Source organism: Centruroides vittatus, unplaced genomic scaffold (assembly GCF_030686945.1).
Source record: "Centruroides vittatus isolate TY-2023 unplaced genomic scaffold, ASM3068694v2 scaffold_861, whole genome shotgun sequence".
Lineage (NCBI taxonomy): Eukaryota > Metazoa > Arthropoda > Arachnida > Scorpiones > Buthidae > Centruroides > Centruroides vittatus.
Window position 1 is genome coordinate 6,575,348 of NW_027122718.1, and position 24,357 is coordinate 6,599,704.

At 28.2% G+C, this 24,357-nt stretch overlaps 1 protein-coding gene across 2 annotated transcripts in view; it reads left to right on the plus strand.

Moving 5' to 3' along the window:
- The window catches only part of LOC136990108 (NT-3 growth factor receptor-like), a 99,063-nt gene that overhangs the window by 29,655 nt on the left and 45,051 nt on the right, over positions 1-24,357 (plus strand). The gene's annotated exons all lie outside the window — the stretch shown is intronic.

Here is a 24,357-nt window from a genome sequence, read left to right on the forward strand (position 1 = left end):
AACATTTTAATTATTTCTTCCTCCTCTTGTTTTTGTGTTTCTATTTCACTTGTTCTTTGTCTTATTTTATTCATATACATTTTAAATATGTTATATTTCATACTAACAGGTATAACAGATTTATAATTAATTATTTTGGGTATTTGTATAGGTTTAACATATTTCTTATAAACTAATCTATCATTTCTTCTTTCTATAGTTACATCTAGGTAATTTAAGCTGTTCTGTTTTTCTTTTTCTAATTCAAATTTAATATTCTCTTTGATCTTATTAGCCATATTTATCATTATATTCTCATTTGTTTTCCTTTTATCAAAAGTTATTATACAATCATTAATAATTGACTTTTTTTTTGTAAATTTAATGTAAAATGTTATTTACTTTAGCTCATTTATATAATTTTATGTAATTTATTTATTCATGTAATTTTTAAATCTAATTTAGAAAATGAAGTAAAATTAAATTTTTTTCTTCGAAGATTTCATTCAATCTCGACGATCCGTCAAGATTAGTCATTTCGATTTTTATAGTAACTTCTAGTTTATTCTAATATAATGCTTCGCATAACAAATCTAATTCAATCTCTTTACACCAATCTACTCTTTTGATGTTAAATGAAACTTTCAGGGAAATTCTATCCAGTCTTAACAATTTATAAATAGAATTTTTTTTTCTCTCTCTCTCTCTCTTTGCAATAATATTCTATTTAGTTTATTAAATTTTTACTGAAAATTATATTATTCATTTAAAATACTTCATACTAACATTGAACAGACATTTCGAAATTTTTAATCGTTATACTGCCCGACTCTATTTTGTTTTTTTTTTTTTTTTTTAAATTTTCTGTCTTAATCCTTACAAAATATTCAACTGTAATGTAAACAAATATAATCCAAATTAAAACATAAAAGGGATTTAATATAGACTATATCATTTCTATACTTATTAGGAAGTGATTTCGCTCGCTAGTGTTAAATCTGGAAAATTTTGAATATTTGATGTATTTGTAAATAAATAATTATATCTTTTTGAAGAAATTAAATAAAATAAAACGATCGTTTAAATTTGGTTACCAATTTTTGATTTATTTTAAATAATAGTTTCTTCTTTTGACTATCAAAAGGTAGACAAAGAAATAGTTTACTTTATCATAACATCTGAAAATAAGTAAGATATTTTATTACTTTTGGCCATGATACTTGGCAGATTTTATATTTCTGATTATGGAAAAGCTAAATTGAAAATATAGATGGAAAATTCGATCAAATTGAAACAGATTTCCATACATAAAAAAAAACTTTTATCGATCCAAAACAATGTCACGATTCGCGAAAAAAAGTCATATATTAATGCCGATTTATCGTGGAATATCTAAACTAAAATACGATGATTTTATCTGAATTTTGTAGCCAAAATAGATATTTAATAACGTTATATTAAATTTTAAAATTTAATCCAATTTATTTGATTTTAGTGTAGTAAAATTTAATTAGAGTAATTATCAATTAGATAACCAACGAAATTTAATCCGTTTAGATTCATATTTTGTTGCTTAAAATTTATTCTATTACTTACAGTGTATAATAATTATTAATTTATATTATAAATGTGTTGATTCTATATTTGGTAATAATAATACCGTGATGATGATTTATTTATATTTGAAACGAAAGAGCCGCTAATAACTTCAAAATTTCAAATACAAATATTTTATATCATACGTTTTTCCTGATTAGTTATAATTATATAGAAAATAAAGAGACAAAAGTAAATAATTGGATATTTTTAGTTTAAACAAAAAGTTATATACAGTATAATCTCGGTAATCCGACACGTGTGGGACAGGTGTCGAAGTAAGACGGGCTTAACGGTAGGAATCACTGTATAGTGACTCTTGCCTGAAGGTACCAGACACTGTACAGGGAACTTTCATGCCAGTTACAGTACAGAACACAACATAGGTACGAATACCTTCAGTTAAATTAAAGTAGCATTTCTATAATGTTAATAAATATTATAATTGTTTATATTGGTGTATTTTGATAGAAACTATATAGTTAATCAATTCAGGGCAAAATAGAAACGAACTTATTTTATTAAAACATAAAATGAATTGAAATTCTCTATGGAAAGTTGCATTTTGGATTATTTTTTATCTCTCCCAGTTTACCTATTTTTAAAGGATATGTAATCGTAGTATCTTACTATTACTTAAATTTACAATAAATAATGGTTACCTTTATTTCTAGCGCGATTTTAACCGACAATGGTATAACATTTAAAAAACCAGCAACGAGTTGTTCAACTTTCCCGGCAACAATTAAAATTTTAGTGGCGCCATTTGTTAACATATTTTATTTTTAAACTATTATAAGATGGCAAAAGGGTTAATTTTGAGAGTAACGATAGGTTTTATAAAAAATTGTAAATGCTAATAACGAGTAAAATCGTTATTAAGTCCGATCCTACTGGAGGTACACACGACTCCCATTATCTCCCCACCCCCCAGACATTTAATCATCAAAATTTAATAGCATCGATCCTCCTACTAAAAGAATCTCCCTGCGAAATTTCAGAAATTTTCGACAAAATGCACGGGAATTATTAAGCTTCAAAGCTAGTCTTATAGAAAGTATCGAAATACTGAGAGGAACCCTCATAATATGCTAGGATATTAGAGTCTGGTGATATACTACGTGTTGAAATGATGTATACTGACGATCAACTTTTTAACTTGTATATGAGAGGTTTCTTCATCTTATATTAAGTTTCATCTGTTTAGAAATTAACGAAAATTCTTAATCTATGGGGGACCTGATTAACTGTAATCTTGGCACCAGGCTTGAGATAGATTAATTAAGTTAGAGAAATTTTTAAATAAGAATGGGTTCTTTACTGTTGCGAAATAGAATAATATCCTATTGTATGATCCTGTGTTGACAGATATATCCATAATACTGATTACAAAAATGCATTAGAGGCAGTGAAAATACGAAAAAATGCGTTGGTATCCTTTCAAAAGGACTTCAAAATATTAATGTTATAAATATTGAATATTGCACAATAATACATATTGTGTATAACATAATAACATAAATATTGAATATTGCACAATAATACATAAATAGTCTGCCGAATAAATTACAGTAACTATTAAGAGTACAGTGTTCAAATTCACTGGGAACTAAAGTTTGAATGGCGGAAATCTTGTCTGCTAGTTGGTAACAATATTGGTAATACCCGAGAGTCGACTAGTGTTGGATTACTGAACGTATCGACTAGCGAACGTGCAGATTATCGAGATTGTACAGCATACGGTAAAGCGAAGCTATTGGGATCATTTCAGAATCTGGCTTACTGTACTGTACAGACAGGGAATATTGTTTTACCAGATTTATTTATTTTTATCGGAAATTTTCGATTATAGATGATAAATTATGGTGTTGTTGGTTTTAAATATTTTTTTGTTAAAAGTAGAAAAGTAGTGGTACAAAATAAGAAATCTTATAGGGTTATTTGAATCACATAAAAATCCGACGTAAAATTTAATGGAATTATGTTTTTTGTTTTTTCCAATATTTAAATACATTTATCACACCGAAACTGTATGCAGCCCGTAGCTTCTACACAGAGTTCGTGGTACACTTTTTACATCATACCCAGTCATTTTTTTTATTGCTTCTGGATCGAGATAATGGGTATCACAGAAACTACATGGAACATTTTCTTCACTAGACTCAAAATCCGATGACAAGTCTTTATTTGAAGTCGGCAGGGTTTTCGAAATTTCTTCGCGTATTCGCGGAAGTTTCCGAAACATTCTTTTTCTGCTACGCTATTTGAAAATTTAACTCGCACCAAACCCTTAGGTTTAATTTGTTGTGGAAAATATCATTTAGCAGTTTAAAAACTAATATTAATATTACTATCTACTAGTGCTACAATAATCTAATACACTATAATAATAATAATAATAATAATACAATACACTAAATAATTTCTTGTATAATATGAAATTATGTCAAATAGTCCGCGAAGAATGATTCATATAGCTCCATATGTTTCAAAATTAATTCAACGCTAATTTCGAAAAGATTTCACTAATTTCCTATAATTTAATCATTAATATTACGTGGCGATTATTTTTGAAAGAGGTACACTTGCCTCAGCTACTTCTGGATGGATGTATAAGATCTGAATGACCGATAAAAATATATCTCCTGATTGTGTGTGTGTATGACTTCTCTACAAGTAATCTAATATAAGTAATCATAATGGCAGGCGCTGTGTAAGAAACCAAGTGTGCAGTACAGGGTTTTCTTATTTTGATCTTAAATAACTCCTTGATTCAAAAGGTACTATAACTTCTTAATGTTCAATCAAGTACATAAGCCGATTACATAACTTCATAGGCTTATAAGTTAAGAAACAACATACTTCGAATGTTGTTTCTGTTGCTTATACTCAATATACATTAAACACCGGCCACAGACACTCGACATGTTTTTTGATTAGTTCTTCAACTAAATCATCCAACTCTTTGCAAATAAGTTGGCCTTATAAGTATCATTGATTCGACGGCACAGTGCTTTGATCCTACCTTTAGTTAATATTATATGATGAATTGATATTCGAATACAACAAATGAACACTACTTTGTTAAATAAAAGTTTCTTCTAAGGTCACTGTCTGTTGATTGCATTGTTATAATGGGATGTGAATGACCCTCGTTCTTCAGTTTGTATTTCCTTAAACATAAATGATAAATATTAACATCAGAGATTTTTGAAATCACTCGCCTTTTGTTTCGAGTTGCGTTATATTCTATTGGAATAATTAGTATTCTTCTCACTTAACTTTATTAAATTTCTTCTTCAAAAATCTATATTTTCAGTTTATTCAATAAAAATTATTTCAAAATTTTAAATAAATTTCTAAATTTGATAAATTATAATTAGATAAAATTTAAAATGTATTAAGTATTAAATCCTTTACGTCAAATATAAATGTAGATAATTTTTATACTTGAATCAATAATTTAGTCACATGCAAATAAAAGTATTATTTACACTGAAAATAGTAGATTCACTTCATAATTTCCATTATCATTTGAAAATATATTTTGAACAAGTAATTATTTATCGTGACATTGACACAATGTCGGGTTGCAATTTTTAATTATATTTTTAATTTATTTAACTTAAAATATATGATCTCCACCTCACATTAGTACAGTAGTGGTTTGCCCCTGTACATCATACTTTTCCTTTAACAACAGAGTCGTGCCGGTCATCTATCTAACACATTTCAAGGAAAATATTTGAATTGAAATAACAATGAAAACATCGGTACAAGATATTTATTAAGATTTCTTCCTGTACCATATTTATAAATATAAACTACAGTATTTATATAGTACATTTTAATATAAGAAGTTTTTAAAATATATTAATTATGAAAATTTAAATTGGAATTGTGTTGGTTTTCGATTATATTATAATATTTTATTATTATAATTCCACATTTTGCGTTAATACATAGAATATTTCTGAAGAAATAAACTTAACTGATTATTAATTTAAGTCAAATTACAAATTAAAAAAAATCATTTTTAATGTTATCATCCTTTCACAAGTGTATAGAAAAATGAATACAATATTAAAACATTATGTGAGGTATCTACAGAACAGATTATGACACTTAACAAGACGAACGGGATTTCATTAAAAGGCATATTCTTTTAATAGTAAGGAATAACAGCTTATAAGTTTTGCAGACACAATTGAGTTTATTAACATTCTCCATCTTGAAAAAACACTTTGCTACCGCTTACTGCTAATACATAATAATTTAAAATGTATACTTTCTATTTAGAATATAAATAAAGATTTAGTGTAAAGGACATACAAACAATATGGCTGATTTTACAGTCTTAATATCAATATTCATATCGTTTGAATGTTAGTCTCTTTGGTATGTTCGTGATTTTCATATGGCATTAAAAACTAATGCATTTTCTATGAAAAAATAGGCTATAAATTTGAAACATTGTTTAAATAATTAACATAATTTTGATATTCTATTTATATTCTTCCGATTTCAATTTTCTTCTATTTTTATTGTAGATTTTTTCACATTGGAATAAATAAGTTATTGATTGATTGTCAGATGATGATAAAAAATAGTGCTGTTACTTTATTGACGATAATGGAAATTTTGTGATGATGAACTATAGATTTTTTAATACATTAGATAAAATTCGAAAACTCCTTCATCAGAAAAGATATTCAAAGTTAATTAAACTTTGTTAACTACTAGTACTTTCTGATTGTGTTTTATATTACGTTACATAAGATAGAAATCACTCATATATTTATTAATATTTTAAAATTATTTGAGTCCTTTGCGTGATTTAATCTTTAATTCGTTATCAGTTCGTAAATTATTATGTAAATTTTAAATTCTATTATAAGAATTTTGTTAGTTGCATTTAATTTTCAGTTGTAAGGCGTTTATATCCTGGAAATTACATATTAATATATAATCGGATATAATTTTCTATTAGAATGTAGTTTTAAGATTTTGAAATGTTTTAAATAGTGCTTTAATTACTTTTATTAAAATAGAACAAATCCGATTATTTGAAATAATTCGAGAAGGTAATAATAATTAATTTATAAAAATAAAAATATATACAATTCTATACATATATAAATTTAAATATTTTAATATTGATATATGATTTTATTACACAACTTATCGAAAAGCTAAATATTTCCATAACCTTGTGGAAAAATAATATAATTTTTTCTTTAATTTTTCTATTTAAGTTCATTTAATAATTCAGTAATTAGTCTAGTTATTTTTTCATTCTGATAATTTGTTGTTTTTATTGTTTAAATATGCCTTTTATCAATACTTATAATTGATAAACACAGTTAAACTTTGAAATGCCGTGTAAACAGTTAAAAATTTAAGAGAAGATTGGAAAATTCGTGGAATTTTGAAAACAAAACATTATGTTCTGAATAAAATAAACGGATAACAAATCTTTTTTAATATTTAGTTTCATTTTTTTTTAAATTCCTTTTGATCTGTCATTAAAATTCCTCCATGGTTTCTTCGTACATCTATAAAACTTTCATTTAACATAAGCCTGGTTTTTTTTACACAGCAAGATATTGTTGTAAACATACTAAAAATAGAATATGTCTTTTGTAGTCCAGGCTTATAAGTCTATCGACCTTACTTTATATAGTTTTTCTAAGACATAAGAAAGAGTTTGTTGATGTTTACTTTATAATATTGCCTTGTCTAATTCCCAAATTACGCCATGTAAAACGATTTATGTATCTCTTTAGTGCTTTATTGTCTAGAAAATAATTTATTATCCTAGACTTGGCAGCGCAATTGCCTTCAAATAAACTTTATTTTAACAACGCTTCTTTGAATTCCAATCAATCGTTGTCGTCTCCGACCATTCACAGAGATCTAGAGACTTACCAAATTCTTCTTCCTCTTCTTATAATAATGGTAATAATAATTATTATTATAGATTTTTAAGTCAATAAATTATATAAATCGAAGTATATTTACGCTATTTATTATTCACGAGAAGTTTTAAAGTCAAGTAAATTTAAATTTATATTAAATTCAAGTTTCGTTTTCTTCCGGACTCTTGTAAAATTTTAAAATAAGTTAGCTTTTGTTATAGAAAATATTTTAATAAGAACAAATTACTTTCTTTGTGAAAATTAACTATAAAATTTAATTACAGTTTTATAATTAAAATTTTTGCATAAATGCAAATATAATAAATTCTCAAGTATAATTGCTTTTTAATCTTCATTCTTTTCTCCCCGTGAGCAATAAGTGGAAGGCAAGTATTACATTAATTATAAAGAGAATTGTAAATAATTGAAAAGTGATAAGAAATAAAATTAATAAATCTCTGTCAACATTGAAAAATTAATAAGTTTATATTTGCCGAATTATTTATTTTATAAAATACACGAATACCATTCGTCATCCAATAATAAAAAAAGAAAAAATTTAGTATTTGATTTATATCATTTTAATTATACAGTCAGCAAGACAATTAGACTGTTAAAAAGGACTAATTTTTAAGCAAGATATACACGATTTCCTGTCTAATTTCTATCGCAAACGGTATTGTCTCCAGCATGGGCATCCGCGAAATATTTTTCAGGAGGGGCAAATCTTACAGATAAATAATTATATCAATGAATTTTTATTAAATTATTTAATTTGTGGGATTTTTTAAGACAGGTAAAGAGTGCTATGCTCAAGGGTTTAAGGTTGCGTATCTCAATCATCTTTAACGATAATAATTTAAGGAATTTTTACTCGATCCCAGGGACGGGCAAGTGTTTCTATTGCTTCCTCTTCAGACGCCCACGATCTTCAGAATGTAATACACATTATCATTATACATACATACACACACACACACACATATATATACACATATACATTTCATATATACTTGCTCAAGACGTTAGCGCGCTTAAACTTATATACAAAATAGAGGCATTTCAATACTAAATTTATTTTTGTGTAAAAAATTTTACAAATCACTGAACATATTAGCTGTATTATTAAAATTACTATTAATAATTAATTTTGTGTATACAGTAAAACCTCTTCAAATCGAAACGTTAATAAAACGGAAACTTGTGTAAATGGAAAAATTCTTAAAAACGTAGATATTTTCTATGTTAAAAAAAAACCTGTTAAAAACGGAAATTTGTCGAATCGGAAAATATTCGGTATCATAAGTGTCCAGTTTGCACAGTTTCACTGTATTTATTAACAAATTTAAATTAAGGCTTTCTGAGTAATTAAAAATAATGAATAACGTTCATTTTTATTTAAAACACTATACATTAAACGAGCAATTATTTATTGTGACATAGTTACAATGCCGGGCTGCAATTTTTAATCATATTTTTAATTTACTTCATTTAAAATGTATGCTCTCCACCTCAAATTAGTAGTGGCTTGCCCCTGTACATCATACTTTTCCTTTAACGACAGAGTAGTGCCGGTCATCTATTGACTACTTTCAGGGGAAAAGTTTTTAATTGAAATAACGTGATTTTCAGTTTACAGCGGAAGTACGTGTATAGTTAGTCGAGATTTCCACATCTGGGCTCGACTTTCATCTATCTACAGACAGACGGACGGACAGACGACAGTGGGAATTTATAGGTCTACATTTTTTTTTCAAATTGTAGCCCAATTACACTATTAATTCCTTTCTTTCTTTTAAATAAAGGCAATATCAAACAATACGAAATTTCTGAAATGCGATTCAAGTTAATATTTGTCAAAAGATCAACACCTCTATTATTAGTATTACTTTATAATATTATTAAACTGAAAACAATATTTACTAACAATTTACAAATAATTAATTAACATCTTTTGTTATTAATGTTTTAATCGAAAAACAAAAAAATATAATAGTTTTTTTGGTTAAATTTACCTATGGTAGTCAAAATGGCGGCTCGTCTCTGATTCCAGCAAACAGAAGAAAGTAAACAGTGGGAACGCACGTTCTAACCTAACCTATTCTAATAATTTGGTTAGTAATAATTATGGTAATTTATTAGAATAGGTTAGGTTAGAACGTGCGTTCCCACTGTTTACTTTCTTCTGTTTGCTGGAATCAGAGACGAGCCGCCATTTTGACTACCATAGGTAAATTTAACCGTTTGTTTTTTTTTCATAAAACTCATCTCTACCCTCAAAATTAAACTTTTTGCCATTTTATAATAATTAATAATACTTTATTTTTAAAAATTTTTTTATATCATAACAGATGGTGTCACATAAAAATTAAATTGTTTTGCCGGAACAGTTAAGCAACTCGTTGTGGAATTATTTTATGAGTTATACTAGATTAAATAATAAAAACATCATTAAAACAACAATAATAATAACAATATAAAATATGTAAGACGGTAAATCTGTAACTTGATTACATTATGTTTCAGAGTATTGTGTCTACCTACTCTCATCTACGCGTAAACAAAGTCAACAATACGTTACGTAAATTAATATTTTCTTAAAAAGGAATAAAGTTATGCGAGTGTCGCCTTAAGTGAAGATTCACTGTATGACAATAATGATGAAAGTATAAGATTTTAATTAAGAATTATGACAAGCTGAAATTTATTATTTTAAAATATTTAATTATCGATTAATGAAGAAATTCTATCCTTTTTAAAATTATATTGAAAATATTTTAATTAAATTCTTTATTGTTTAAATACGTTTAAAATAGTTATAGTAAATTTTTTATTTAATATTTTTCATATACAAGTATATCCAATATCATACTATCTTCAATTTAAAATTCTCGATAATTAAAAATTAACATTGCAATTTAATAATATTAATATATTTACATGAAATCCAAGAGATTTTAGAATTGGGTATAATCGGTTCTGAATTAATTTCTATTGTGAATAGATGAGAAAGACATATTTTGTTCCTTAAAATGAAACATAGACTCAGATATATATGTGACTTATTGTAGGCTTATGTACATGTAAGGATTTACAGATACAGTACACTCGACACTAAACAACTCGCACACTCGTTCAGAATTACTGTATACGTCCCCTCCACCTGTACACTGGTTCCCTACTCTCCCTCAATGTCGTCAGTGTTGATAGAACCGAATAGAATGTGCTACTTTGCCACTTTGAATTGTTAGTCAGACATTTTTCTATTATTAATTTCATGTTGGATTGAAATTATTAATATTACTCTATCTCTGAAAATGATAAAGATGAGAAAAGAGTTTTTCCTTTCATAAAATATAATTGATGATTCAATAATTCGGAATTGGTGAATTGACTTTGCTGTATACACTTGCAAATACGTTTACGTATTTTATATTTTGCATAAATTTTTATAATTGTTATTAATAATCCAATTAAACATAAGTTGGGATTTTAATATTATGTCATTCAGAATGATATTAGCCAGTTGTTTTATATCGTAAATGATGATGATCTTACACATAAGTCACAGAATGACACCGAAGGTAAAACTATATATTTCATCTGACGAAAATCTTTACGTGACAAATACAGGAACAAATCACTGAAATGGAAAAGACATTGTAGATGATACGTGAAATGATTTTTTTTCCTTTTGCAAAAGAAAACAGGGCTGAATTCAAGCTCCGAATGAGAAAGTTGGGATATTATCAGAGTGTATAGCATACCAATAGGAGCAAAAAAGAACTATACCTCTACATATGACCCTTCGCGAGATATAGTCCCCCAAAAATTACACTATGTAAAATTTGCCTATGCTTTCTTTTTCTATCTCCAAACCCGTGTTTTTTACCAATAGAAAGAGAAATCATACGTCAGGATAGAAAGGAAAATCACGTTTTCGCTGCAGTATTTACAGCACATAAAATAGTGAACCCAATTTTATTTTCCTGAATATTCATGTTTGCAAAATTGCCAAAAATCAGAATACATTTCTTTAAATGTTACACTTTCTGCACGTAGTGGTATAATATACAGTATAAATCAAATGTTTTTTCAATTTTATAACGTATGCCGAAAACTGTTTTAAGTGTTTTCATATTCATGGGCGAAAGTTCATCAAAATGTTCTATATCTCTTTGATGATGTAAGCAGTTCAGGACAGCTTTTTCATCGGTTTTTCTTTGTTCAGTTGATATTTCTTTTAAAGCAAATTCACAGACGGTCATCACTTTTTCTAGCACAGAACCAACTGTGTCGTCGTCAGTAGTGTCGTGGACTAAAAGGACGTTATCAAATGTCACTATCTCTTGCGAGGAAGACAGTTGCTTTCTGTATCCATCAGACAGATAATTTAACTCGGTCTCTTCTTCTGGTTCTACATTTTCATCAGTACGATGTTCAATAAATCTACATTTACGAAAAGATCATTTCATTGTTTGTTGTGATAGCCTACATTCTGACAAGCTCCGTAGAGTCAAAAACAATGGACTAAGAATTTCATATTCCTCAGTCAGTGTCTTAAACTTTTGCCGTTGCTTAGGCAATCAACAATTTCTCCCTTTTTCCTCCTTTACTAACTTTCTCTTTCTCCTATTAAAATCGAAGTAGTCCCACTTTACTCATTACAGAATCGGCGGTTTGCAATTACAAATGTGTACTAACAATTCCACCAGTTCTTATAGATGTCTTGCAGGAACGGAACTAGTCTATATGCAGGGTCCCCTGCATATATACTATTTTAAATTTACCAGAATGTAATTATATTTAACAGATACTATGGGAATGAATAATTACATAATAAAATTATTTAGTGTTTTAAATAAAAATGTTAAGCTTTAATTACTGATTTAATTAAATTTAAAAGTGTAATTTAATTAACACATTACTAAACAGGTGCAAACTCCAAAACGTTACAACAGATTGTTTAACGTTCTCATTTTAATCCAATAGGTTAAAATGAGTATCCAGAGAAATACAGGGTGTGTAAGATACACGTGGAGTATGTCCAACATATAGAAGATTCTGTACATTCATTTCAATAGGAATTTCTTCCGTTCCTATGAGAGAATGTTCAACTTAAGAGGTTTCACTGGATTTTATTAATATATATTTTACTAAATACATTACATTGTTTATTATTTTTATTTTTCTCGTTGTAAAACTTTATAATATGTTCCATTGATTTAAAAAGAGAGAATATTCGTTTAATCTTTTAAACTACTATCTGTCTTTAAATAATCTCGCATATTTTCATGTATATATTATAATCATCTAAGACAATAGTGCTCAAACTGGCTGTCAACAGACCGAATCTCACAGCAAGGCACTTTCTATTGGCACTAGGCATAAGAAACGGCCCGGCCTCATCTCTCCAAAAACTACATAACTTTGCCTTTCAAACAGCCAGCGCAACACCTCATAGTTTCAATCAATCGATGCATGAAAGTATTTATGAATTCGTGATTTATCCAAGGCGACGAAACATGACGTTTAGGCGCATTCAGTATTGTTCGTGTATCTGGTATTGCCAAGAAATTTGAATATAACGGTGAAGCCTACAGGATGGTTAAGTCTTACTATCAACATCTCAATCTAGAGACGATATAAAATATCTCGGCAAAAATTATTTATTAATAGTTTATTTAAATTAAATATTGAAATTCAAATAAGATTAAAAACATATGAAGCAATATAAACAATTACCAAAGAAAATTTTCCTCATTTTTATAAATAAATAAATATACATGATATATTTATATTTATTTATTTATAAAGTTTCATTGACAATTGTTTAATGCTTTATGTGTTTTAAATCTTATTTGAATTTCAATATTTAATTTTAAGTTCTTATTGATTATTTTTTCGGATTTTTGTTTTTTTAATCTCTACATTTTAAATTTTCCTACAACATTTTTCTACATCTTCCGAATTCATCTGCTTTTTTTCTGTTTGGTGTTTTTAATGCTATAATTTCAATAAGACTATGAAATAAACAAAGCGATTTTAATATTCTAAAAAAAATAAAATTGTAACAAAGTTCTAATTTATACCAATTATACTGTTTTTCAGAAACAAAACAAAACAAAAAAAAATTATTTCTGCTCCCGTCAAAGATTTTTACTGATTTTTATAGGTTCAATGGTGCTGAATCCGAATCTGGCAACAGAATTCGACTAATACCCACCACTTTTGAGAGAAATAAGGTTTCTGATGGAAAACATTTTCTGTTCAAAATATCATATATATTGGATACGCATATTGCTAATTGGCTAATTAAATATAAATAAATTTACGTTAATTACTTTTCATAATTCTATACAGTTAAAACTGAAACACTTAACGATATGTTTTCTTCCTTTTGTATTCCTCTTCTGGAATCTCTCGCTAACTTCTCGTTACGTCTTCCGTTATACCGCTTTTCCATTTGAGAAAAAGTCTGATGGAACCTTTCTCCAAGTTCATCAGAAACAATTCCTAAGTTGGAGAGAAAAAATCTAAATGGGAATGTAGGAAATGCATCCTGACTGACATATTACAACCCAGTGTTTGGTAGAACGTTACCAAATTTTCCACGATTTCCTCATAGTTGTTAGCTCGTACAGTCCACAAAAAATTTCTGCTCATGTTTCCGCTGCGTTAAGTTTTTCCTTGAAACTAGGATCCTTTAAAAGCTAACAGAACAACAACAAGTAAAATAATAGTGTTTTCGAAAAACAGATTTCAATAAACAAAATATAATTGTTTTGCTAAGTCACCACCATATCACCCCTTAGAAGTGCGGGTTAGTCGATGAACAGTATATGGGCCAGCCCTATATCAGTGTCTACTCTTATTTTTGACCGATTATAGGTTATATTTATTATTCAATTTTCTAAAATGTCACATGTAAAAACGAAAGTCGTACGCTTTTATTAACTGGTTTTTTAGTCTACAATAAACATAAACATGTGTAGAAATACCGCAAGTCAGAAACAGAAACATTCGATTTATTCATCTGTTTTTATAGCAATTGCACGTAAACAGCACACAAGCAAGAATGGCTTTCTACTAACACAATATACGTGAAGCTAACTTTCAACTTATACAGTAATTACACCATTACACGTATGGTTTGTGTGTTTAGAAATTATGTATATTTTTGTCTCAATTTTCGTTGTAAATTTTAGAAGTAGCTTTATCATTTACATTTATATTATTTTATACTATACAACTAATAGAATGTAATCAGTTCTCTTTCTATACTGTATATATTAATAAATTTTTAAACGCAATTCGCAAATACAATTTGTAAATTGCTTCAAGTTATATTTGTATATAATTGCGTGAAAAAAACATTTAGATTTGATTTCTTATTAAAAACACAATTGTGTACACACTATGTTCAATTATAAAATGAATAAACATACTTAATTTTATTGCATTAATCTATTGTTGTATACGTAACACCGGAAAGTATTGTAATGCTGTCAAATTTGACCTTCCAAGTTTCATACAAATCTCCACGTTTTGAGATACAAAAATAGTAAAAAACAAAGGGAAAAATTTCCATGGACTTGTGTGTCTGTGTGTGATTTGGCAACTTTTTGTTTAATATCTCAGGATGGGATAATGATTAAGAAACAAAATTTGACATGGTAACTTGCATGCAAGGAGCATTGATGCTATTAAATTTTGGTCGTTAAAGAACTGGAGGATAGGGAGATAGAGGGTAATCATTTGTCATATCTCGTGTGGGATCGGACTAAATGAAGATTTTACTTCTTATTAGTGTTTTTCGCCTGGAAAGTCACTCAATGCTGAATTTTTTTTTTTTAATTTTTGTCATCCAAAACCAAAGGCTATAAAATTTAAAAAAAATCGTACAACGAGTTGCTTAACTTTCTCGGCAACATATGATGGCGCCATGTTATCATATTTTATAGTTCAAATTATAAAAAGTTTTTAATAATTATAAAATGGCAAAAAAAATTAATTTTGAGGGTAGAGATGAGTTTTATATTTAAAAAAAAATGTAAATGCTAATAACGAGAGTAAAATCGTTATTAAGTCTAACTCTACTGGAGATACACACGACCCCCATTATCTCCCCATCCTCTCGACCTTTGACCACCAAAATTTAATAGTATTAATACCCCTGCAAAATTTTCGACAAAAAGCACAGCAGTTATTAAACTTCAAACAGGGTGAACAGAATCGTGTCCCACACACACTCCATACATACAAGAAGACGTTTCAAGGTCCACTGAGTCAAAAAATGTATAAATCTGGGGGGAGGGTCTGAGGAAGTAAAAGCACAATAGTAAATTCTATTTCTGCACATATTAATCTACGCTCTGTTATTAATCGAAATGCCAAATGACAAAATTAAATACAGTACTACTTGTAATTTATTAATTAGATATCGTTGTCAATCTAAATGTTTACATAGGACATGGAATTTGATGTATTTGATAACTTCGTTAATATTTTTACATGGATGAAAGCAAGTGATAATGTAAAGAAATAAATTATGTATTTATGGAAAACACAGAAGTAGAAAATAACTATTGAGGAAATAAAAATAGTTTGGTGAAATTGTAAAAGTTTGCCTTTGGGCGTTGTTAATTACAGAAGACGAATGGTTCGTTGGTAAAACCCAAAACACCGAAGAATTCATTTCGCCTGTCACGAAAATTGTAATCTTGGGGATTGGTAGCTGGCGGCTGACTAACTACACGTGTATATCTATAGTTTCTATGAATAATTCAAGTTTGGCATTTAATAAAATTGCAAATTCCTGATTTAAAACGATGGACATTAACAGGAAGAACAATTACGTGGACATTTAAAAATCTAGTAATTAACATTAAAACGATATTGATTCTCGTATAATATTAAAGAGTAATCAAATTTCATGAAATTAAGGAAACTGTATAATGGAAGATAATAGTAAATATGTATATTTCCTTTAAAATTATTTGTTTTTACTGATTCTCGTGCAGAGAAATGTGTACAGTAGAAACTCGATTATCCGAAAAGAGTTTTTAAAAAATCTAGAACGTGTAGTTTTGTACATAACACAGAGATTAAACTTACCATGTAAATGGAAATTACAACGTCATCTATCAATTGTTACGCCACGAAACTAAGTCATATATGTAACATTACAACATTAGATTTCGAGCAAATTAATTTACTTTCAAATTCTATAATACAATTGAAGGTTTGAAAACCAAAATTCGTTCGTTCAGCTTCGATCATTAGCGAAATAAGCGTTGCATTTTATTTCTCAAGTTGACCCTTTCCATGAGGAAGGAATTTCGGATAATCGAGTTTCTACTAAATTAGTATTTTTGTGAATAATGATTTTTTAATGCATCGATTTTAGATAGAGGTAAGCTGTGGAGTAAATAACGATGTGAAATAAGAATGTAAGATGCAAATGAAACGGATTAAAAAAAACTACAACAATGGGAGTTATTTTCTCATCCTCTGTCTGTATCGATAACACAAGCTAATTCTTTATTACTAGAAATTCTTCCGTCAAGCATGACGAAATATCTTTTATAAGAAATTAGAGATTGAAGAATCGAATAGAGCTTTAAGTCGAGCTTGCTGTTGCAGGAGTTATAAAGAATTCACGCACACACACAGACAACGGCTTTTATATTAGTAATAATAGCTGAGTTTCATGGAAATTCATTAATGATACTAAATATTTCGAATATTCTACATTTCTCTTGTAGACAACCAGCGCATTTAAATGGATGTTTTACTTAGGATAAGTGTGTACGAAAGTATTTAACCTTGAGCGAGTAATTTTATGTGTTCGATAGAATGTTTATATTTTTAATGTGAGGTAGTTTTACATTATTATGATGATATTGTTGTGATCAGACTGAAAAAATTCATACAATTATCATAATTATAACTTGTGAAGGACCTCGTACTGTATTCAACTCTATATCTAGAAGTTCGCGGTATCTTCGCACTTTCCTTTCTTCCTTGTTTAATTTTACTTTTGCAATCATTACAACTGTCTAACTATCTGTAGAAAGATTTGACAGACGAAAAAGAAGTTGTAACCAATTCTTTACAAAAGTGAATTGAGATAAGGAAACGTATACGTTATACTATACGGCACTTAGCCCAGGGTTTCGAATATTACATCGACCGATTGTATAGGCTATCAATAGCCTGAATAAACCGTCTCGATCGAAATAGTCATGAAATATTACGACAGTTATAATTGTATTCTAATCCGGAACGATCGGGAAGATAGAGAAATCATGCGAATACCCCGTGATCAGATCAGTCGAACAGATATTCGAAGCGGCTAAAGCAAACACGTGCCGCTTTGAGGATCCTCGATTTTCAATCTTATTCTCTGGATTTTCTTTTTTCGTATATAATTTGACTCGAACTTATCCAGCATCATTCGCCGCATGCTGAATGTGGCGAATGGAGACAGAAATAGACTTTTAAAATATTTTATTATAATTATTAAACATATACAGTATATTATTATCATAGCCATCGAGTGCTTGTATGGAACTCGAGAATAGTTCGAGTTCCTTTTGCCCCTTAGCGTGTTGTTCCTTTTGTCATTCTTTCTTTAAACGAATGAAATACGTTGAATATTTCTTTATTAATAACTAAAATTTTTAAGAATATTTTTTTTTTATTAACCATAACGGTTAATGTTACCTATGGTTCCAAAATGGCGGCTCGTCTCTGATTCTAGCAAATAGAAGAAAGGAAACACTGGGGACGTACGTTCTAACCTAACCTAACCTATTCTAATAATTTTGTTGGTAATAATTATGGTAATTTATTATGGTAAAGGGGTGACTCATGACCCCTCTATCTCCTCACCTATTCGACCTTTAACCACCAAATTTTAATAGCATCAATGTCTCTTATATACAAAGCCATCTTATCAATTTTCTTTTTTAATCTTCACCCTATTCTGAGATCAAAACATCGAGATTTACAAGAACCCCAGAGGGTCAATTTGACACGATTACGATACTTTCCCATGTTATATTAAAATAGCCAGGAAAGTAAAAATGAATACTATTATTATTATTATTATTTATAATCCAGAAATAATTACATAGATTTGACTAAAATATTAAATAAAGTCGAAGTACGAGGTAATAAAGATAACGATAAAAATGTAACGTTGTTTGGATTTTGTACTTGGAATTTAACATATTTGAGAATCAATTGGCAAACATCTTGACTTTTTCCAAATTTAACGAAGGTATATTTCTTTTTTTTTCACACTTCAGTTATATAATTTAAATATTACTAGAATGCTATTATACTGATCCTAATTCTCTCGCACTCAAAATCTTTTATTTTATACAAAAATAAATAAAATCAGTACACAGAGGAAGTTATTAATTTCATATTATATAGAAACAGACACGAAAAGCGTCTTGATTATAAAATAGATAAATGTTTACGTAACAAAGAACAGTGTAACGTTTTCAGCAAACGACGTTCTTTGATTTAAAGCGTAACAACGACTAAGTCTAATACTTCATAAGATAGTGAAAAGCCATAAAACACAGGAAACTGGCCTATAAAAGACAAGTAAATGGTCTGTTACGGCATCTTTGATACTGAAAAGATAATTGTTTACACTGTTCCTAATTGTTAATATAAGTTTCGATGAAAAATAATAACAAAATTGTTCGTAATTTTATATATTTATCACTCGCTTCCTATACAATACTTAATGTTTTATGTCGCGACTAGATTTTAGAATGATAAGCAAAATTCTTTAATTAACCCGTTAAGATTCATAAAAACAAGTCTTTATTAACAAGACCCTTCTCTCTGGGAATAATGTGAGATGAATGTACGGCTTTCTAATGAATTACTCCCACGCGTATCGCATTCAATATAATCGATAGAGCAACCTTTCGTTTATTTACCATCGAGAAATCTAGTGATAGTTTTATTAACTATTTTATAAGAAATAGTTATTTTCAATTATTCTTCAGCTTACGTGATATTTTCATGTAATTTTACTTTAGTTAATGCAGAGAATATAAGCGATCGTAACCTTTATAAATAATTTAGTTATGTTAATAATGTAAGATTTCCACGAAGAAATCACCTCAATTTTATGCATGACTGAAGACTATATTTATTTTTTAATCATACTGTAATAAAAACACAAAAGTTTTTATGAATTTCGAAGAATAACATAAATATGATTTGATATAAGTTCAAAATTTCTTTCTTTTTTCGTATAATTTTCGGTAAATATAACATATAATTGAAATATATGCAAATTGTATTCTATTATCTGACTTAATTTTTATTTAAATTCCACTTTAATGGAAAATAAATTGAAAATATGATTTTGTGTCATAGTGTATTAAATCTAGCTCAAAGTATTTAATTAGGTGGCATTGATGCATTCGGTTTTTTCCCCTGTGTATTTATGGATGTTAGAGTGTTTGTGTGTGTGGGGGCACGATTTTGTTTACCTCTTTGAAGCTTAATATTAATGCTTCAAAGAGGTGTATTATGCTTGTGTATTAGGAGATTAATGCTATTAAATTTTGGATAGGACTTAATGACGATTTTATTTATTTATTTATTTATTTATAAAACCCATTCATACCCTGAAAATTAAGCTTTTTGTCATTTTATAATGACGCCACACACGCAGTCTTAAATGTTGCCGGGAAAGTTAAGCAACTTTTGCCAGATTTTTTTTTACAATGTAAGCCGTAATGTAGCGGTTGACAACTAAAAATACTCTTTCTTATTATATTGAGTACGGAGTGATTTTGATTATTTTAAATGTGGTGAAATGAATTATTAGAATTTATGAAAATTTATCCACAGAAGCTGTATAACAGACAATGTGTAATCATGTTATTTTCATTTTAACTTGCCATTTTATACTGCATTAGAATAACTTTTCATTCAAGAACAGAGTTAGTTTAATGTTATAGCTTTAGTACAACTGGATTATTTGTGGATGATCTTAAATTACACCAATATAAACAAGGCCTAACCTAGAATGGGAGTAAAACAGGAAGAAAGTGGGGGTGACTAGACAGGGACCGGGATATCTTGGCTCCCCAGAAAACTAAAAGATCTCAAGAAACTACCGAAATAAACGTACAATTCTAAAAGTTTATCTTAAGTTACGTCTTAGTTTAGATTACATTAATTAATTTTCAGGTAGAAATGATTTTTCTACATTAATAATTAATTTTTAAGAAATATTTCAAGACTGTCTTTTTAATAAAATGTTATTTATATATAAGTTAAATTAATTCAGGTTTAATTTACCTGAAATTAAGTGTTTTAAAATTTTCTATACTTCAACTGTATATTGTATAATGAAACTGTAAATCTTTGACAAAAGCAAAGAAAGAGTCATCTAAATTAAACAAAGGATCATATATCAAAGACAGATGTCATTTATTCAAAGATGAAATCTTAATAATTACCAATCTTTAATTTTCTTTTTTTATTTTCAAATGATTTTTATTAAAATAGAATCTGATCTTACATTGAAATAAAAATTAAAAAGTAGTAAAATAAAAAAGCCTGAAAAATCATTTTTATTAAAAATTTCTATTTCTAACTTTGCAGAGATTAATATTTTGGACTTTGTAGAATATAATAAAACTAAATTAAAGTTTATAGTTTTTCTGTATAGTTCAAAGTTACATTCAATGTAATTTTAGGAGTTACAAATCAAACTAATTTATACTTGATGTCTCGCATCAGCGCAGTAAGTGACACGTGACTGGTTCCAATTTTAACATTCGAGGCAGGTAGACCCTCAATGAAGTCGGTTAGAATGGATAAGGTGTACGTATAGCATAGGATAGGCCTATTCACCGAATGGTCGTACCGCTATGCGTTGTGTTGGAAGTGCACGTATCAGACATTGTTCGTTTTTTCTCATCAATTCACTTGTGTAAAGACTTATTGCCAAGTGAATTTTACAAGATTTTTACATTCTTGGACTCAGGGAACCTCGAAACTTCGAGAAATGCAAAATAATTCGGGGTTGTTTTCTGTATGCATGCATGTTAGTGTGTCCGCTTAGCACAGTTTTGTTCACCCCGTTTGAAGCTTAATAACTCCCGTGCTTTTTGTCGAAAATTTCTAAAATTCCGCAGAAAGGTTTGTGTATTAGGGGGATTGATGCTATTAAAGTTTGGTGGTTAAAGGTCAAAGGAGTGGGAAGATAAAGGGGATCGTGTGTCATATGTACAATAGAGTCGGACTTAATGACGAATTTACTCGTTATTAGCATTTACATTTTATTAATTACTGAAATAATATGACTACTTCAATTGTAAGTAATCTGATAATAAGTAAATTTATCCTATTATTTATTCAAATGAAAAGTTACTTTCTAGGAATGAGGACAATTTACAGAAATAACTTCGATAAATAGGTCTGTCTACTCTAAGTTACTTGCATTTCTTAATAAAAGAAGAAAAAGAACAACTATTCATTTGAATAAATCATCAATTTACCATTTAAGATATTGAACGATTTATGTATTTCAGTGATTAATCAATTCATCAAGTTAACATTAAAATACGCTTAGTTCTTATAAATCTTCAAAATTATAACAAAACAGACGTTTCACTGAACTTCGCAAGATAGAAAGAAATACAGTATTACCTTATTTATTATTAAAATTTATTGAAATTTCGAAATATATATATATAGTAAAATAATCTTTTATTATGAAATAAAATTACTTTGACCTGATAATCTTCTTCTGATAATATTAAAAAAAACTGGATACAAGGAAAAATATTGTCACAACATTAATTAAACGAAGCCGAAGATTTATAATAGTGTATCCTGTGTCGGTAGGTTTCTTTAAGAAAACCCACTGAAACATTTTATTAACATGAAAAGTAATTATGAAAACTTCCGAACAAATAAACTGTAGATTGCTACAAATAAAGCAGATATTTGTAAAAATTTCAAGAGTAAATGGGAACAAAATATAATTATTAAAATTAGAATATTTAAATCGATATTTACATTAAAAAAAAGGTAGAATTTTTAAAATATTTTAAATAACAGTAAACATAAAATAATTACTTTTTATATAAAAGTATATGTAATATACATATAATAGTAAGGTTTTTTTTACATAATATATCAATATTTTCTGTATACTACGTTAAAAATATTACGGAAATTCACTTCGTTATATAAAGTATCATATCCTCAAAATGTGAAGGGTCATATTTATACGAAATTCACTACGTAATCTTTGAAAATCCCGTTTCAAAAGTCAGATTTTATTTCTTCGAAACGAAGCGATTTTCTATGTTAAATTTTACTTTTCGAGAACGAGTTGTAAATAACAAGCAACGAATGTTATTAGTTGAAAACGAAGGGAATAAGGTAATACAGTGCTGCTAATTTACATTCTATGGAGAAGTTAGTAACTAACTAGTAAAGAGAATTCGAGAACAAATCAATTAACATTGTTAGTAATTACAGATATTGAAGTTAACCTTGAAAATATCTCGAAAAGTCAGATCATTGAACTACTAGTCTCTGTGTTACTGTAATACAATTAGAATTTTTGGTTCTAATATTGGCTTATTGGCTGTGGTGTGAGGTGATAAAAAAGGCATCCAAAAGCTTTTCTTTTCGGTATAGATTAAAGGTGAAAAAGAAAATAATAAAATCTGTTCAAACAAGAAAAAATCATTTTCATGCTATTTCCGTAGATTTTACTGTATTAAATTTAGTAACATTTCCCTCTAGTTTAATGTAAAATTTTAAAAATATTAGAAGTATATTCTGCTATGTAAAAGAATCGTAACTACAGCCTTATAACTTTGTAGATAAACGTTGAATTCCTGGTAACTACAAACAGAAATTATTTTTTACTTACCGTATTAACAATATTTATCTTTCAAAGAACCAATCTAAAATTTTATATTCGTATAATTTAATGGAATATAATGTTTTTAAACGATATTTGCAAAGTACCTGTATTTGTAGATACGGCGTTTTTGCTAGGAATCTCTCAGGTTTCAAGAGAATCCTACACGCATAAAAACAGTGTCTACATTTTAAAAGAAAATTAGAACAAATCCAGAGACAATTTAGGAAGATGCAATCAAAAGAAAAAGGCGCAACTCCAAGATCCAATTTTCTTTAGAATCACTTCCTCTTATCCTTAGAACCCTTGTATAGGGACTACGCTCTTTCTCTTACCATAGATCCACTGTATAGGGACTATGCCCCTCAAAATCTCTTATACAAGGATTTTGAGGATAACAGAAGTATTTTTCTATAAAAAATTGGTCATTTTTTTCAATTACGAAGCCAGTTTTATAGATACGTTTATATTGTCATCCACTTTGCTATCGGCAACTCTCTCCAAAATGGATGGTGCGATTTTCGCATTAGGAGTAACTTGTGACTTGTGATGATGGCTTTGTCTTAGGAAATATCCTTCTTTTCCTTAGAGATTCCTCAAGGCTCCTTCGTAGTTTTCGCTTTCGGCATTCCGTTTTGAATTGATTTTTCCGTCGGAAGTTTAGTTCCTTTTCGTCGAAGGCAGTCTTGTAGAGGAGAAATTTATTACCATTACACAAACTATATACGCATTACATGGTCTTAAAGACAAACTGATGGGATACCAATGGTAACATGCATAGGCCCAAGACTTGCCGAAATCTTTACGATAGATATATATAGAAAAATTAAAGATATGAAAGGAATAATATTTTATAATAGGTATGTAGACGATTGCATTATTTTATTTGATAGTAGAAAGACTAGTGAAGATTTAATTTTAAAACAGGCTAAC